Consider the following 19,101-nt stretch of genomic DNA (forward strand, 5'->3'; position numbering starts at 1 on the left):
GCTGAAAGGGCACTACATACATTAGATGTCAAAAGAGCATTAATGTATTACATTGACAGAACAAAAAACATCAGAAAGACTAAACAACTCTTTATTGCATTTCAAAAACCTCACGCAGGAAACCCAATTTCAAAACAAGGTATAGCCAGATGGATAGTTAAATGCATCCAAATCTGCTACCTTAAAGCTAAACGACAGCTGCCCATTACACCAAGGGCACACTCAACCAGAAAGAAAGGTGCTACCATGGCCTTTCTAGGAAACATCCCAATGCAAGAAATATGTAAGGCAGCCACATGGTCTACGCCTCACACATTCACCAAGCACTACTGTGTAGACGTGTTATCCGCACAACAAGCCACAGTAGGTCAAGCCGTATTAAGGACATTATTTCAGACTACTTCCACTCCTACAGGCTGATCCACCGCTTTTGGGGAAATAACTGCTTACTAGTCTATGCAGAACATGCGTATCTACAGCGACAGATGCCATCGAACTGAAAATGTCACTTACCCAGTGTACATCTGTTCGTGGCATCAGTCGCAGTAGATTCGCATGTGCCCACCCGCCTCCCCGGGAGCCTGTAGCAGTTTGGAAGTTACCTTCAATTATTTCTATATGTATCATCTCAACCTTAAATAGGTGCATACTTAGTCACTCCATTGCATGGGCACTATTACTACAATTCAACTCCTACCTCACCCTCTGCGGGGAAAAACAATCGAAGATGGAGTCGACGCCCATGCGCAATGGAGACAAAAGGAGGAGTCACTCGGTCCCGTGACTCGAAAGACTTCTTCGAAGAAAAACAACTTGTAACACTCCGGCCCAACACCAGATGGCGAGCTATTGCAGAACATGCGAATCTACTGCGACTGATGCCACGAACAGATGTACACTGGGTAAGTGACATTTTCATTTCTTCCCTTCTGGTAAAGCCACAAGTTTCTAGCATCTTTTTTTTACCTTGCGATATTTGTATTTAGATTGTTCTCTCTGAGATTGCTAATTACGTGACCTCTCACATTTAATGTCTGGCTTCTTTGATAGTTGCACCTGGGTTGGGATTTTTTTTGCTTGTTTTTTGTCCTTGGTTGTTTTCCCCTTTATCTCAATAGGGAAAACACAAGGAAAGTAGAGTAAGACTTGTCCTTCACAGGTTGAATTTATTGCTTTACATGGAGATAAGAATGATGCTTACGAGGAAGCAAAATGACACCAGTCAGTCAGTGAAAAAAGCAGTAATGCAAGTAGGTGGCACATAAGATTTCTGATTGCATTTACTTTTTGAGGGATCTTTCATTTAATGAGTAACAAGGCCAAAAGTGCAAGTCGTGTTCCAGATGGGTGTTGCAGGAGGTGTCTTATTTTTCTACTCCTAGCAGGAACTTAAAGAAGTGGTGTACTCTATAAAGCGTCACCCCATAGAAGGAGACTTTAGAAGACCCAAGCAGTCCTAGTTCAGGTCTGTTGTTTTTTCAACTCGATCATTTGCAAGATTGATGGGGACTGTGACAATGCATTTCTCTTAAGCTAAATACTGTGCCTTCATAAGCCAGCTGAGAAAATTAACATGAAGCATTTGTGAAGTCTGGGAGGGTTTTGCTCTTGTATAGTAAGGGGATGGGCGGCCAAAACTTTCTTTTGTTGAGACATTTTTCAGAGCAGACGTCGAAGCACCAAACAAGACCACAAAGAGGCAACTGTGTGTTATGGAAGATACTTTTGCAACACATTGGAATTCTGGATAAAAGTGAGCCCAAATTAAAATCAGATATCACTCAGTTGAAAAGATGCAGTGGTTTGCATTTCCAGCTAACAGTGGTGTGACTGTATAAGCTGTATGAGAAATGATCAGAAAGAAATACGTGTGCCTGGTCACGATCACACAAGTTAAAACGATGAAAAGAAAGTGATGAGTGCATCAAAGTCGACATACTTTCAGCGTTATGAGTTGAGAACACTTCACCATCTATCGTTTGAATGGATACGCTCACAAAAGTGGTTGAGAGTAACTACTGTGGATGGATTAGAATCTGTGTGCAACTCTTTGCTTCTGACAGGATTGGGTACCTTTTGGCTTCTGCAAAGCACACTCCACGATTCCAAATCTAGGATATGAAAGCAGCAGTCATAGGAGAAGAGGTAACTGTTAATAGACGGTAATGTAGTGTTCCATTTTTAGTGGCTTAACTGTGTGGCTTGCTTTCTGTCACCCTGCAAATAAAGTTGAGGGTAGTAAAGCAGATGGGTTGGGTTGATTAAATGCACTTTTGCGTTGTGTGTTTGTGCTTTTTTCTATTCCATACAGAAGCGTGAAGTAGCCCACCTTTTGAATGCTTCGTAATAGTGTGGCACACTGATACTCCATAGAACACTCAAGCCTCTTTAAGAATTGCATCCATGCACTTTTGATGTGTAGTTGAGAGACAAGCCATTTGTATGGGCTACTCGTCCCACAGCTGTACGGAGAGTAACTGGCATTGGTCTGAAAGGTTTTTCAGTGGTGGCAGTGAGTCGGCGTGCAACATGTGCCCAGATAAGTACCTCATTTCAGGGATGGAATAACAATTGCCAGCCTGTGTTAAGCGGGAAGTTGGTTGTGAATGTTTCTCCATGGGGATAGATTGAGTTGGGGGAGACATGTGGTGGGGTTACATTTTGTTCAGTGTTTTCTGTTCACAGCCTCGTGGTATTGTTTGAACTTCACCAAATGACAAGGAAGGGCCATTTGGAGCCTTTTTATTGACGCTTGAAGTAGGTACCTGTTTTTCTTCCCTTCTGGTAAAGCCACAAGTTTCTAGCATCTTTTTTTTACCTTGCGATATTTGTATTTAGATTGTTCTCTCTGAGATTGCTAATTACGTGACCTCTCACATTTAATGTCTGGCTTCTTTGATAGTTGCACCTGGGTTGGGATTTTTTTTGCTTGTTTTTTGTCCTTGGTTGTTTTCCCCTTTATCTCAATAGGGAAAACACAAGGAAAGTAGAGTAAGACTTGTCCTTCACAGGTTGAATTTATTGCTTTACATGGAGATAAGAATGATGCTTACGAGGAAGCAAAATGACACCAGTCAGTCAGTGAAAAAAGCAGTAATGCAAGTAGGTGGCACATAAGATTTCTGATTGCATTTACTTTTTGAGGGATCTTTCATTTAATGAGTAACAAGGCCAAAAGTGCAAGTCGTGTTCCAGATGGGTGTTGCAGGAGGTGTCTTATTTTTCTACTCCTAGCAGGAACTTAAAGAAGTGGTGTACTCTATAAAGCGTCACCCCATAGAAGGAAACTTTAGAAGACCCAAGCAGTCCTAGTTCAGGTCTGTTGTTTTTTCAACTCGATCATTTGCAAGATTGATGGGGACTGTGACAATGCATTTCTCTTAAGCTAAATACTGTGCCTTCATAAGCCAGCTGAGAAAATTAACATGAAGCATTTGTGAAGTCTGGGAGGGTTTTGCTCTTGTATAGTAAGGGGATGGGCGGCCAAAACTTTCTTTTGTTGAGACATTTTTCAGAGCAGACGTCGAAGCGCCAAACAAGACCACAAAGAGGCAACTGTGTGTTATGGAAGATACTTTTGCAACACATTGGAATTCTGGATAAAAGTGAGCCCAAATTAAAATCAGATATCACTCAGTTGAAAAGATGCAGTGGTTTGCATTTCCAGCTAACAGTGGTGTGACTGTATAAGCTGTATGAGAAATGATCAGAAAGAAATACGTGTGCCTGGTCACGATCACACAAGTTAAAACGATGAAAAGAAAGTGATGAGTGCATCAAAGTCGACATACTTTCAGCGTTATGAGTTGAGAACACTTCACCATCTATCGTTTGAATGGATACGCTCACAAAAGTGGTTGAGAGTAACTACTGCGAATGGATTAGAATCTGTGTGCAACTCTTTGCTTCTGACAGGATTGGGTACCTTTTGGCTTCTGCAAAGCACACTCCACGATTCCAAATCTAGGATATGAAAGCAGCAGTCATAGGAGAAGAGGTAACTGTTAATAGACGGTAATGTAGTGTTCCATTTTTAGTGGCTTAACTGTGTGGCTTGCTTTCTGTCACCCTGCAAATAAAGTTGAGTGTAGTAAAGCAGATGGGTTGGGTTGATTAAATGCACTTTTGCGTTGTGTGTTTGTGCTTTTTTCTATTCCATACAGAAGCGTGAAGTAGCCCACCTTTTGAATGCTTCGTAATAGTGTGGCACACTGATACTCCATAGAACACTCAAGCCTCTTTAAGAATTGCATCCATGCACTTTTGATGTGTAGTTGAGAGACAAACCATTTGTATGGGCTACTCGTCCCACAGCTGTACGGAGAGTAACTGGCATTGGTCTGAAAGGTTTTTCAGTGGTGGCAGTGAGTCGGCGTGCAACATGTGCCCAGATAAGTACCTCATTTCAGGGATGGAATAACAATTGCCAGCCTGTGTTAAGCGGGAAGTTGGTTGTGAATGTTTCTCCATGGGGATAGATTGAGTTGGGGGAGACGTGTGGTGGGGTTACATTTTGTTCAGTGTGTTCGATGGCATCTGTCGCTGTAGATACACATGGTCTGCATAGCTCGCCATCTGGTGTTGGGTCGGAGTGTTACAAGTTGTTTTTCTTCGAAGAAGTGTTTTCGAGTCACTGGACCGAGTGACTCCTCCTTCTGTGCTCATTGCGCATGGGCGTCGACTCCATCTTCGATTGTTTTCTTTCCGCCATCGGGTTCGGACGTGTTCCTGTCGCTCCGAGTTTCGGAACGGAAAGATAGCTGAAAACGGAAGATTTTCGACGGTATCGTTGCGATCCGGTTCGAGATAAGCACATACGACGACGCATTGAACATCGAAGCGCTTCGGTGCCCTTCGGGGTAGATTTCGGCACACCGTCGGGGCCTAGTCGGCCCGACCGCGTGGAGAACAACGCCGATGGAACGGACCCCGTTTCGATTCTGCCCTGAATGCCACAACAAATATCCCTATACGGACCAACACTCGGTCTGTAACCTGTGCCTGTCACCCGAGCACAGCGAAGAATCCTGTGAGGCCTGTCGGGCGTTCCGGTCCCGAAAAACTCTGCGCGACCGTCGAGCGAGAAGACTGCAGATGCCGTCCACGCCAAAAGAGCATCGTCAGTTCGAGACAGAAGAGGAACAGGAGGAATCCTTTTCCATCCAGGATTCAGACTCCGACGAACTCGACAATACAAAAACTGTGAGTAAGACGTCGAGATCAGAAATTAAAAAAGGCAAAAAGGCCCAGGGGACGCCACTGCCAACCGGCCATGGCTCAACCCAAATTCACGGTGACCAACAATCGGCACTGAAAAAGGCCCATTCAGTGTCGAGATCGTCCGACTCCGGTCGAGACACCGGCACGCAGCCTCCTCGGGACCGAGAGAGTGCTAAAGAGAAGCATCGACACCGAGAGTTCGGTGTCGACACGGATCGACGCCGAGACAGTGGCGCCGAAGACCATAGAGGCCAAGATTTTTCGGCACAGAAGAAGAGGAAGGTTACCTCGGAGCCGAAAAAACAAACAACAGGGTTTTCGGAGCCGAAAAAAGCACCAACAGACCCAGTTTCAGGCTCCTATACTGAAGAACATTCTATGTCTTCACAAATGAAAAGACACAGATTCGAACAAGAACTGCAATCCACTGAAGTGGATCACACGCAAAAGCATATCTTTATTCAGCAGGGGACAGGGAAGATCAGTACCCTTCCACCTGTAAAAAGAAAGAGAACACTTCAGTTTGGAGCACGAGAGGCTCCTCAGCAACAAACAGCAAAGACGGTAACACCTCCTCCCTCGCCTCCACCTGTAACTCCGGCTTCGCCAACTTACACCCCGTCACATTCGCCAGCTCACACCGCCATGAGCCACGACGACCAAGATCAAGACGCGTGGGACTTGTACGATGCACCAGTGTCTGATAACAGCCCAGACACATACCCAACTAGGCCATCACCACCTGAGGACAGCACAGCCTATTCACAAGTGGTGGCTAGAGCAGCTCAGTTCCATAATGTGGAACTACACTCTGAACAAGTAGAGGATGACTTTTTATTTAACACCCTCTCCTCCACCCACAGCTCCTACCAAAGCCTGCCTATGCTCCCAGGCATGCTACGCCATGCAAAGGAGATCTTCAAGGAGCCAGTTAAAAGTAGGGCAGTAACGCCTAGAGTGGACAAAAAGTATAAGGCGCCTCCTACGGACCCTGTATTCATCACCTCTCAGCTGCCACCAGATTCTGTGGTGGTAGGGGCTGCCAGAAAACGGGCAAATTCACACACTTCTGGGGATGCACCTCCCCCAGATAAAGAAAGCAGAAAGTTCGATGCAGCCGGGAAGAGGGTCGCTGTCCAGGCAGCAAACCACTGGCGCATCGCAAACTCACAAGCGCTGCTAGCGCGATACGACAGAGCCCACTGGGATGAGATGCAGCATCTCATTGAACATTTCCCAAAAGATCTACAAAAAAGAGCAAAACAGGTTGTTGAGGAGGGTCAAAACATCTCCAACAATCAAATACGCTCCTCTATGGATGCAGCAGACACAGCCGCAAGGACCATTAATACGTCGGTTACCATCCGTAGGCACGCATGGCTCAGAACGTCTGGATTCAAGCCAGAAATTCAGCAGGCAGTACTTAACATGCCAGTAAACGAAAAACTTCTGTTCGGTCCGGAGGTCGACACAGCCATAGAAAAGCTCAAAAAGGACACTGACACTGCCAAGGCCATGGGCGCACTCTACTCCCCGCAGAGCAGAGGATATTATACCACCTTCCGCAAAACACCTTTTAGAGGAGGGTTTCGGGGTCAGGCCACACAAGCTAGTACCTCACAGTCCGCACCGTCCACCTACCAGGGACAGTACAGGGGAGGCTTTCGGGGCCAGTATAGAGGAGGGCAATTCCCTAGGAATAGAGGAAGATTTCAAAGCCCCAAAACCACTACCAACAAGCAGTGACTCACACGTCACTCACCCCCCCCACACAACACCAGTGGGGGGAAGGATAGGTCAATATTACGAAGCATGGGAGGAAATAACTACAGACACTTGGGTCCTAGCAATTATCCAACATGGTTATTGCATAGAATTCCTGCAATTCCCTCCAGACATACCACCAAAATCACAAAATTTATCAAAACACCATTCACAGCTTCTAGAGATAGAAGTTCAAGCACTACTGCAAAAAGATGCAATAGAATTAGTACCAAGCACACAAATAAACACAGGAGTTTATTCACTGTACTTCTTGATACCAAAAAAGGACAAAACACTGAGACCAATTCTAGACCTCAGAGTAGTAAACACATTCATCAAATCAGACCACTTTCACATGGTCACACTACAAGAAGTGTTACCATTGCTCAAAAAACACAACTACATGACAACCCTAGACCTCAAAGACGCATATTTCCATATACCAATACATCAATCACACAGAAAATATCTAAGGTTTGTATTCAAAGGAATACATTACCAATTCAAAGTATTGCCTTTCGGTTTAACAACCGCTCCAAGGGTATTCACAAAATGCCTAGCAGTAGTCGCTGCACACATCAGAAGGCAGCAAATACATGTATTCCCGTATCTAGACGACTGGCTAATCAAAACCAGTTCGCTCATACAATGCTCAAACCTCACAAATCAAGTCATACAAACCCTCTACAAACTAGGGTTCACTGTCAACTTTGCAAAATCCAACATTCAGCCAAGCAAAGTACAGCAATATCTAGGAGCCATAATAGACACGACAAAAGGAGTAGCAACGCCAACTCCACAAAGAATTCACAATTTCAACAGAGTCATTCAACACATGTCTCCAAATCAAACAATACAAGCAAGAACAATACTACAGCTCCTAGGCATGATGTCCTCATGCATAGCAATTGTCCCAAACGCAAAACTGCACATGAGGCCCTTAAAACAGTGCCTAGCCTCACAGTGGTCTCAAGCACAGGGTCACCTTCTAGATCTGGTGTTAATAGACCGCCAAACTTACCTCTCGCTTCTATGGTGGAACAGTATAAATTTAAACAAAGGGCGGCCTTTCCAAGACCCAGTGCCACAGTACATAATAACAACAGATGCTTCCATGACAGGGTGGGGAGCACATCTCAATCAACACAACATAAGAGGACAATGGAACATACATCAAACAAAACTGCATATAAATCATCTAGAATTATTAGCAGTTTTTCAAGCACTAAAAGCTTTCCAACCAATCATAACCCACAAATACATCCTTGTCAAAACAGACAACATGACAACGATGTATTATCTAAACAAACAAGGAGGAACACATTCAACGCAGTTAAGCTTATTAGCTCAAAACATATGGAAGTGGGCAATCCACCATCAAATTCGCCTAGTAGCACAGTTAATTCCAGGGATCCAGAATCAACTGGCAGACAATCTCTCTCGAGATCACCAGCAAGTCCACGAATGGGAAATCCACCCACAAATTCTGAACACCTACTTCACACTCTGGGGAACACCTCAAATAGACTTATTTGCAACAAAAGAGAACGCAAAATGCCAAAACTTCGCGTCCAGATACCCACACAAGCAATCCCAAGGCAATGCCCTATGGATGAACTGGTCAGGAATATTTGCTTACGCTTTTCCTCCTCTCCCTCTCCTCCCTTATCTAGTAAACAAATTGAGTCAAAACAAACTCAAACTCATTTTAATAGCACCAACGTGGGCAAGACAACCCTGGTACACAACACTGCTAGATCTATCTGTAGTACCCCACATCAAACTGCCCAACAAACCAGATCTGTTAACGCAACACAACCAACAGATCAGACACCCAGATCCAGCATCGCTGAATCTAGCAATCTGGCTCCTGAAATCATAGAATTCGGTCACTTACAACTTAACCAAGAGTGTATGGAAGTCTTAAAGCAGGCCAGAAGGCCATCCACTAGACACTGCTACGCAAGTAAGTGGAAAAGATTTGTTTGGTACTGCCATCATAATCAGATACAACCACTAGACGCAACTCCAAAACATATAGTAAATTACTTGCTCCATTTACAAAAAGCAAAGCTAGCCTTCTCTTCTATTAAAATACACCTTGCAGCAATATCTGCATACCTGCAGACTACCTATTCAACTTCCTTGTATAGGATACACCAGTCATCAAAGCATTCATAGAAGGTCTTAAAAGAATTATACCACCAAGAACACCACCTGTTCCTTCATGGAACCTAAACGTGGTCCTAACAAGACTCATGGGCCCACCTTTCGAACCCATGCACTCTTGCGGAATACAATTCCTAACCTGGAAAGTTGCCTTTCTCATCGCCATTACATCTCTGAGAAGAGTAAGTGAAATTCAAGCGTTCACAACACAGGAACCTTTTATACAAATACATAAAAATAAGGTCGTCCTACGACCTAATCCAAAATTTTTACCAAAAGTTATTTCACCGTTCCATCTAAATCAAACGGTAGAACTACCAGTTTTTTTCCCACAGCCAGATTCTGTGGCTGAAAGAGCACTACATACATTAGATGTCAAAAGAGCATTAATGTACTACATTGACAGAACGAAGTACATCAGAAAGACTAAACAGCTATGTTCGATGGCATCTGTCGCTGTAGATACGCATGTTCTGCAATAGCTCGCCATCTGGTGTTGGGCCGGAGTGTTACAAGTTGTTTTTCTTCGAAGAAGTCTTTCGAGTCACGGGACCGAGTGACTCCTCCTTTTGTCTCCATTGCGCATGGGCGTCGACTCCATCTTCGATTGTTTTTTTTCCGCCATCGGGTTCGGACGTGTTCCTGTCGCTCCGAGTTTCGGAACAGAAAAAATAGTTAATTTCGGAAGATTTTCGTCGGTATTGTTGCGTTCGGGATCGGCGTACTTACATTCAACACCGCATCGAAGATCGAAGAGCTCCGGTGCCCTTCGGGGTAGTTTTTCGATCCTCCGTCGGGGCCTGGTCGGCCCGACCGCGTGCTGAGGAACGCCGATGGAACGGACCCCTTTCCGTTTCTGCCCCAAATGCCACAATAAATACCCCTACACAGACCAACACTTGGTCTGCAACCTGTGCCTGTCACCTGAGCACAGCGAAGACACCTGCGAGGCCTGTCGTGCGTTCCGGTCCCGAAAAACACTCCGAGACCGTCGAGCCAGAAGACTTCAAATGGCGTCCGCACCGACAGCCCGACGGGAGTTCGAGGAACAGGAAGAGGAAGGTACCTTCTCGATCCAAGACTCAGACTCCGAAGGATTCGACGATACACAAACCGTGAGTAAGACGTCGAAAACCACACAAAGAAACATTTACAAGGCCCAGGGGACGCCACTGCCACCAGGCCATGGCTCAACCCATAAAATCGGTGACCGACCGTCGGCACCGAAAAAGGCCCAAACGGTGCCGAGATCGTCCGACTCCGGTCGAGACACCGGCACGCAGCCTTCTCGGGACCGAGAAAGTGCTGGAGACAAGCCTCGACACCGAGATGCCGGTGTGGACACGGCTCGACGCCGAGACAGCGGCACCGAAACAGATCGACGCCGAGAGGTTTCGGCCCCGAAAAGGAAAAAAGTCACCTCGGAGCCGAAAAAACACGCAGACAAAGTTTCGATGCCGAAACAAACTGCAAGCGACCCAGCTTCAGGCTCTTATACAGAAGAGCACTCGCTAACCTCCCAAATGCAGAAGCATAGGTTTGAGGAAGAGCTACAAGCAACTGATGCGGACCATACGCAAAAGCGTATCTTCATTCAGCAGGGGACAGGGAAAATAAGCACCCTTCCCCCCATTAGGAGAAAGAGAAGGTTGGAGTTCCAGACGGAACAAGCACCACAACCAAAAGTGGTGAAAAGAGTTACACCACCACCCTCTCCTCCGCCCGTGATTAACGTTTCACCAGCACAAACGCCATCACACTCCCCAGCTCACACCACCATGAGCCAGGGTGACCAAGACCAGGACGCATGGGACCTATACGACGCCCCAGTGTCAGATAACAGCCCAGAGGCATACCCTACAAAACCATCTCCACCAGAAGACAGCACCGCGTACTCTCAGGTGGTGGCTAGAGCAGCACAATTTCACAACGTAAGCCTCCACTCAGAACAGGTCGAGGATGATTTCTTGTTCAACACACTCTCCTCCACCCACAGCTCCTACCAAAGCCTGCCTATGCTCCCTGGTATGCTCCGGCACGCAAAAGACATATTTAAGGACCCGGTCAAAAGTAGGGCAATCACACCAAGGGTGGAAAAAAAGTATAAGCCGCCTCCTACGGACCCGGCTTTCATCACAACACAGCTGCCACCAGACTCTGTTGTTGTAGGAGCAGCTAGAAAAAGGGCCAACTCTCACACATCTGGAGATGCACCACCCCCAGATAAAGAAAGCCGCAAGTTTGATGCAGCTGGTAAGAGAGTCGCAGCACAAGCTGCAAACCAGTGGCGCATCGCGAACTCCCAGGCACTACTTGCGCGCTATGACAGAGCCCACTGGGACGAGATGCAACATCTCATTGAACATCTGCCCAAAGACTTCCAAAATAGGGCAAAACAATTGGTTGAGGAGGGACAGGCCATCTCCAACAACCAGATCCGCTCCTCCATGGACGCTGCAGATACAGCTGCACGGACAATTAATACATCTATAACTATCAGAAGGCATGCATGGCTCCGAACGTCTGGATTTAAACCAGAGATTCAACAAGCAGTTCTCAATATGCCTTTTAATGAAAAAGAACTGTTCGGTCCAGAAGTGGACACAGCAATTGAGAAACTCAAAAAAGATACGGACACTGCCAAAGCCATGGGCGCACTCTACTCCCCGCAGAGCAGAGGGAATTACAGCTCATTCCGTAAAACGCCCTTTCGAGGGGGGTTTCGGGGTCAAAGCACACAAGCCAGCACCTCACAAGCCACACCGTCCAGTTACCAAGGACAGTATAGAGGAGGTTTTCGGGGACAATATAGAGGAGGGCAATTCCCTAGAAATAGAGGAAGATTCCAAAGCCCCAAAACCCCTACTACTAAACAGTGACTCACATGTCACTCACCCCCTCCACACAACACCAGTGGGGGGACGAATAGGTCATTATTACAGAGCATGGGAGAAAATCACTACAGACACTTGGGTTCTAGCAATTATCCAACATGGTTACTGCATAGAATTTCTACAGTTCCCTCCAAACATACCACCAAAAGCACAAAATTTAACAACACACCATTCCAATCTCCTAGAGATAGAAGTGCAGGCACTATTGCAAAAGAATGCAATCGAATTAGTGCCAAACACACAAATAAACACAGGAGTTTACTCACTGTACTTTCTGATACCAAAGAAGGACAAAACACTGAGACCAATCCTAGACCTCAGAGTAGTCAACACTTTCATCAAATCAGACCACTTCCACATGGTCACACTACAAGAAGTATTGCCATTGCTAAAGCTGCACGACTACATGGCAACTTTAGACCTCAAGGATGCTTATTTCCATATACCAATACACCCATCGCACAGGAAATACCTAAGGTTTGTATTCAAAGGAATACATTACCAATTCAAGGTACTGCCTTTCGGATTAACAACCGCACCAAGAGTCTTTACCAAATGTCTAGCGGTAGTCGCTGCACACATCAGAAGACAGCAAATACATGTGTTCCCATATCTAGACGACTGGCTAATCAAGGCCCATTCGTTAATAGAGTGCTCAAATCACACGAATCATATCATACAAACCCTCTTCAAACTAGGGTTCACCGTCAATTTCACAAAATCCAAAATTCTGCCACGCAAGGTACAACAATACCTGGGAGCCATAATAGACACATCAAAAGGAGTAGCCACTCCAAGTCCACAAAGAATTCAAAATTTCAACACCCTCATACAACGCATGTATCCAACACAAAAGATACAAGCAAAGATGGTATTACAACTCCTAGGCATGATGTCATCATGCATAGCCATTGTCCCAAACGCAAAACTGCACATGAGGCCCTTACAACAATGCCTAGCATCACAGTGGTCTCAAGCACAGGGTCACCTTCTAGATCTGGTGTTAATAGACCGCCAAACTTACCTCTCGCTTCTGTGGTGGAACAACATAAATTTAAACAAGGGGCGGCCTTTCCAAGACCCAGTGCCACAATACGTAATAACAACAGATGCTTCCATGACAGGGTGGGGAGCACACCTCGATCAACACAGCATACAAGGACAATGGAACGTACATCAAACAAAACTGCATATCAATCACCTAGAACTTCTTGCAGTTTTTCAAGCACTAAAAGCTTTCCAACCAATAATAGTTCACAAATACATTCTCGTCAAAACAGACAACATGACAACAATGTATTATCTAAACAAGCAGGGAGGGACGCACTCCACGCAGTTAAGCCTGTTAGCACAAAAAATTTGGCATTGGGCAATTCACAACCAAATTCGCCTAATTGCACAGTTTATACCAGGGATACAAAATCAACTCGCAGACAATCTCTCTCGAGATCACCAACAGGTCCACGAATGGGAAATTCACCCCCAAATACTAAACACTTATTTCAAACTCTGGGGAACACCTCAGATAGACTTGTTTGCGACAAGGGAGAACGCAAAATGCCAAAACTTCGCATCCAGATACCCACACAAACAATCCCAAGGCAATGCCCTATGGATGAACTGGTCAGGGATATTTGCTTACGCTTTTCCTCCTCTCCCTCTCCTTCCTTACCTGGTAAACAAACTCAGTCAAAGCAAACTCAAACTCATATTGATAGCACCAACTTGGGCAAGGCAACCCTGGTACACAACGCTGCTAGACCTATCAGTGGTACCCTGCATCAAATTGCCCAACAGGCCAGATCTGTTGACACAGCACAACCAAAAGATCAGACACCCAGATCCAGCATCGCTGAATCTAGCAATCTGGCTCCTGAAATCCTAGAATTCGGGCACTTACAACTTACCCAAGAATGTATGGAAGTCATAAAACAAGCAAGAAGGCCATCCACCAGGCACTGCTATGCAAGTAAATGGAAGAGGTTTGTTTGCTACTGCCATATTAATCAAATACAACCATTACACACAACTCCAGAACATGTAGTGGGTTACTTGCTTCACTTACAAAAATCTAACCTAGCTTTCTCTTCCATTAAGATTCACCTTGCAGCAATATCTGCATACCTGCAGACTACCTATTCAACTTCCCTATATAAAATACCAGTCATTAAAGCATTCATGGAGGGCCTTAGGAGAATTATACCACCAAGAACACTACCTGTTCCTTCATGGAACCTAAATGTTGTCCTAACTAGACTTATGGGTCCACCTTTTGAACCCATGCACTCCTGCGACATACAGTTCCTAACCTGGAAGGTGGCATTTCTCATCGCCATTACTTCCCTGAGAAGAGTAAGCGAGATTCAGGCGTTTACTATACAGGAACCTTTTATACAACTACACAAAAATAAAGTCGTCCTAAGGACCAATCCTAAATTTTTGCCAAAGGTTATTTCACCGTTCCATCTAAATCAAACAGTGGAACTTCCGGTGTTCTTTCCACAGCCAGATACCGTAGCTGAAAGGGCACTACATACATTAGATGTCAAAAGAGCATTAATGTATTACATTGACAGAACAAAGAACATCAGAAAGACTAAACAACTCTTTATTGCATTTCAAAAACCTCATGCAGGAAACCCAATTTCAAAACAAGGTATAGCCAGATGGATAGTTAAATGCATCCAAATCTGCTACCTTAAAGCTAAACGACAGCTGCCCATTACACCAAGGGCACACTCAACCAGAAAGAAAGGTGCTACCATGGCCTTTCTAGGAAACATCCCAATGCAAGAAATATGTAAGGCAGCCACATGGTCTACGCCTCACACATTCACCAAGCATTACTGTGTAGACGTGTTATCCGCACAACAAGCCACAGTAGGTCAAGCTGTATTAAGGACATTATTTCAGACTACTTCCACTCCTACAGGCTGATCCACCGCTTTTGGGGAAATAACTGCTTACTAGTCTATTGCAGAACATGCGTATCTACAGCGACAGATGCCATCGAACTGAAAATGTCACTTACCCAGTGTACATCTGTTCGTGGCATCAGTCGCAGTAGATTCGCATGTGCCCACCCGCCTCCCCGGGAGCCTGTAGCAGTTTGGAAGTTACCTTCAATTATTTATATATGTATCATCTCAACCTTAAATAAGTGCATACTTAGTCACTCCATTGCATGGGCACTATTACTACAATTCAACTCCTACCTCACCCTCTGCGGGGAAAAACAATCGAAGATGGAGTCGACGCCCATGCGCAATGGAGACAAAAGGAGGAGTCACTCGGTCCCGTGACTCGAAAGACTTCTTCGAAGAAAAACAACTTGTAACACTCCGGCCCAACACCAGATGGCGAGCTATTGCAGAACATGCGAATCTACTGCGACTGATGCCACGAACAGATGTACACTGGGTAAGTGACATTTTCATTATTGCATTCCAAAAACCTCATGCAGGTAACCCAATATCAAAACAAGGTATAGCCAGATGGATTGTTAAATGCATCCAAATCTGCTACCTTAAAGCAAAAAGACAACTGCCCATTACTCCCAGGGCACATTCAACAAGGAAAAAAGGTGCTTCAATGGCCTTTTTAGGAAACATCCCAATGCATGAAATATGTAAGGCAGCCACATGGTCTACGCCTCACACATTCACCAAACACTACTGTATAGATGTGCTATCCGCACAACAAGCTGCAGTAGGTCAAGCTGTATTAAGAACTCTATTTCAGACAACTTCTACTCCTACAGGCTAAACCACCGCTTATGGGGAAATAACTGCTTACTAGTCTATGCAGACCATGTGTATCTACAGCGACAGATGCCATCGAACTGAAAATGTCACTTACCCAGTGTACATCTGTTCGTGGCATCAGTCGCTGAGATTCACATGGGCCCACCCACCTCCCCGGAAGCCTGTAGCAGTTCAGAAGTTACCTTCAATTTTGTACATTTGTATATATATTATTTAAACCTTTAAACCTTTAATAGGTACATACTTACACATTTCATTGCGCGGGCACTATTACTATAGTACAACTCCTACCTCACCCTCTGCGGGGAAAACAATCGAAGATGGAGTCGACGCCCATGCGCAATGAGCACAGAAGGAGGAGTCACTCGGTCCAGTGACTCGAAAACACTTCTTCGAAGAAAAACAACTTGTAACACTCCGACCCAACACCAGACACCAGATGGCGAGCTATGCAGACCATGTGAATCTCAGCGACTGATGCCACGAACAGATGTACACTGGGTAAGTGACATTTTCATTTCTGTTCACAGCCTCGTGGTATTGTTTGAACTTCACCAAATGACAAGGCTAATTACGTGACCTCTCACATTTAATGTCTGGCTTCTTTGATAGTTGCACCTGGGTTGGGATTTTTTTTGCTTGTTTTTTGTCCTTGGTTGTTTTCCCCTTTATCTCAATAGGGAAAACACAAGGAAAGTAGAGTAAGACTTGTCCTTCACAGGTTGAATTTATTGCTTTACATGGAGATAAGAATGATGCTTACGAGGAAGCAAAATGACACCAGTCAGTCAGTGAAAAAAGCAGTAATGCAAGTAGGTGGCACATAAGATTTCTGATTGCATTTACTTTTTGAGGGATCTTGCATTTAATGAGTAACAAGGCCAAAAGTGCAAGTCGTGTTCCAGATGGGTGTTGCAGGAGGTGTCTTATTTTTCTACTCCTAGCAGGAACTTAAAGAAGTGGTGTACTCTATAAAGCGTCACCCCATAGAAGGAGACTTTAGAAGACCCAAGCAGTCCTAGTTCAGGTCTGTTGTTTTTTCAACTCGATCATTTGCAAGATTGATGGGGACTGTGACAATGCATTTCTCTTAAGCTAAATACTGTGCCTTCATAAGCAAGCTGAGAAAATTAACATGAAGCATTTGTGAAGTCTGGGAGGGTTTTGCTCTTCTATAGTAAGGGGATGGGCGGCCAAAACTTTCTTTTGTTGAGACATTTTTCAGAGCAGACGTCGAAGCGCCAAACAAGACCACAAAGCGGCAACTGTTTGTTATGGAAGATACTTTTGCAACACAATGGAATTCTGGATAAATGTGAGCCCAAATTAAAATCAGATATCACTCAGTTGAAAAGATGCAGTGGTTTACATTTCCAGCTAACAGTGGTGTGACTGTATAAGCTGTATGACATGATCAGAAAGAAATACGTGTGCCTGGTCACGATCACACAAGTTAAAACGATGAAAAGAAAGTGATGAGTGCATCAAAGTCGACACACTTTCAGCGTTATGAGTTGAGAACACTTACGCGATCTATCGTTTGAATGGATACGCTCACAAAAGTGGTTGAGAGTAACTACTGCGAATGGATTAGAATCTGTGTGCAACTCTTTGCTTCCGACAGGATTGGGTACCTTTTGGCTTCTGCAAAGCACACTCCACGATTCCAAATCTAGGATATGAAAGCAGCAGTCATAGGAGAAGAGGTAACTATTAATAGTCGGTATTGTAGTGTTCCATTTTTAGTGGCTTAACTGTGTGGCTTGCTTTCTGTCACCCTGCAAATAAAGTTGAGGGTAGTAAAGCAGATGGGTTGGGTTGATTAAATGCACTTTTGCGTTGTGTGTTTGTGCTTTTTTATATTCCATACAGAAGCGTGAAGTAGCCCACCTTGTGAATGCTTCGTAATAGTGTGGCACACTGATACTCCATAGAACACTCAAGCCTCTTTAAGAATTGCATCCATGCACTTTTGATGTGTAGTTGAGAGACAAACCATTTGTATGGGCTACTCGTCCCACAGCTGTACGGAGAGTAACTGGTATTGGTCTGAAAGGTTTTTCAGTGGTGGCAGTGAGTCGGCGTGCAACATGTGCCCAGATAAGTACCTCATTTCAGGGATGGAATAACAATTGCCAGCCTGTGTTAAGCGGGAAGTTGGTTGTGAATGTTTCTCCATGGGGATAGATTGAGTTGGGGGAGAAGTGTGGTGGGGTTACATTTTGTTCAGTGTTTTCTGTTCACAGCCTCGTGGTATTGTTTGAACTTCACCAAATGACAAGGAAGGGCCATTTGGAGCCTTTTTATTGACGCTTGAAGTAGGTACCTGTTTTTCTTCCCTTCTGGTAAAGCCACGAGTTTCTAGCATCTTTTTTTTACCTTGCGATATTTGTATTTAGATTGTTCTCTCTGAGATTGCTAATTACGTGACCTCTCACATTTAATGTCTGGCTTCTTTGATAGTTGCACCTGGGTTGGGATTTTTTTTGCTTGTTTTTTGTCCTTGGTTGTTTTCCCCTTTATCTCAATAGGGAAAACACAAGGAAAGTAGAGTAAGACTTATCCTTCGAGGAAGCAAAATGACACCAGTCACTCAGTGAAAAAAGCAGTAATTTGTATTTAATGAGTAACAAGGCCAAAAGTGCAAGTCGTGTTCCAGATGGGTGTTGCAGGAGGTGTCTTATTTTTCTACTCCTAGCAGGAACTTAAAGAAGTGGTGTACTCTATAAAGCGTCACCCCATAGAAGGAGACTTTTGAAGACCCAAGCAGTCCTAGTTTAGGTCTGTTGTTTTTTCAACTAGTACAACTTCAAGATTAGTGGGGACTGTCACAATGCATTTCTCTTAAGCTAAATACTGTGCCTTTTTGAGCAAACTGAGAAAATTAACATTGGGCATTTGTGAAGTCGGGATTACAATCCTTGTGCAACTATTAATTTTGGTTTCTGCAAAGCACATAGCAAGATTACAAATCTTGGGTGTGAAAGCTACAACTTGGAAATTAAGTAAATATTAATACGTCATCAGTATTCAACAGTGCTGATTGTGTCCCACAGATACGCAAATAATTTTTCTAGCTAACATGTCATGATTTTTCAACAGAGGGGATTATGCTTCTCAGTCTTCACTATTGAAATCACAACAGCCAGTGAACACATTACAGTGTAATAAACTGTTTCCCGTGAACATGCGGTCATCATGGCCCTATCCACCAATCAGGATACCTTCAGTCACTGGTGTATGACACACCATAATGCCACCTCTTTTTGTTTGCTGCCCAGCAGCTGATG

At 44.6% G+C, this 19,101-nt stretch overlaps 1 protein-coding gene across 1 annotated transcript in view; it reads left to right on the forward strand.

Moving 5' to 3' along the window:
• The first annotated feature begins 16,196 nt into the window (after positions 1 to 16,196).
• Positions 16,197 to 19,101, forward strand: part of LOC138262248 (uncharacterized) — a 51,685-nt gene continuing 48,780 nt past the window's right edge. Inside the window, exon 1 of the mRNA XM_069212112.1 lies at positions 16,197 to 19,100. The gene's annotated coding sequence lies outside the window, so the exon portion shown is untranslated. The remainder of the gene's footprint in view (position 19,101) is intronic.

Source organism: Pleurodeles waltl, chromosome 10 (assembly GCF_031143425.1).
Source record: "Pleurodeles waltl isolate 20211129_DDA chromosome 10, aPleWal1.hap1.20221129, whole genome shotgun sequence".
Taxonomy (NCBI): Eukaryota; Metazoa; Chordata; class Amphibia; order Caudata; family Salamandridae; genus Pleurodeles; species Pleurodeles waltl.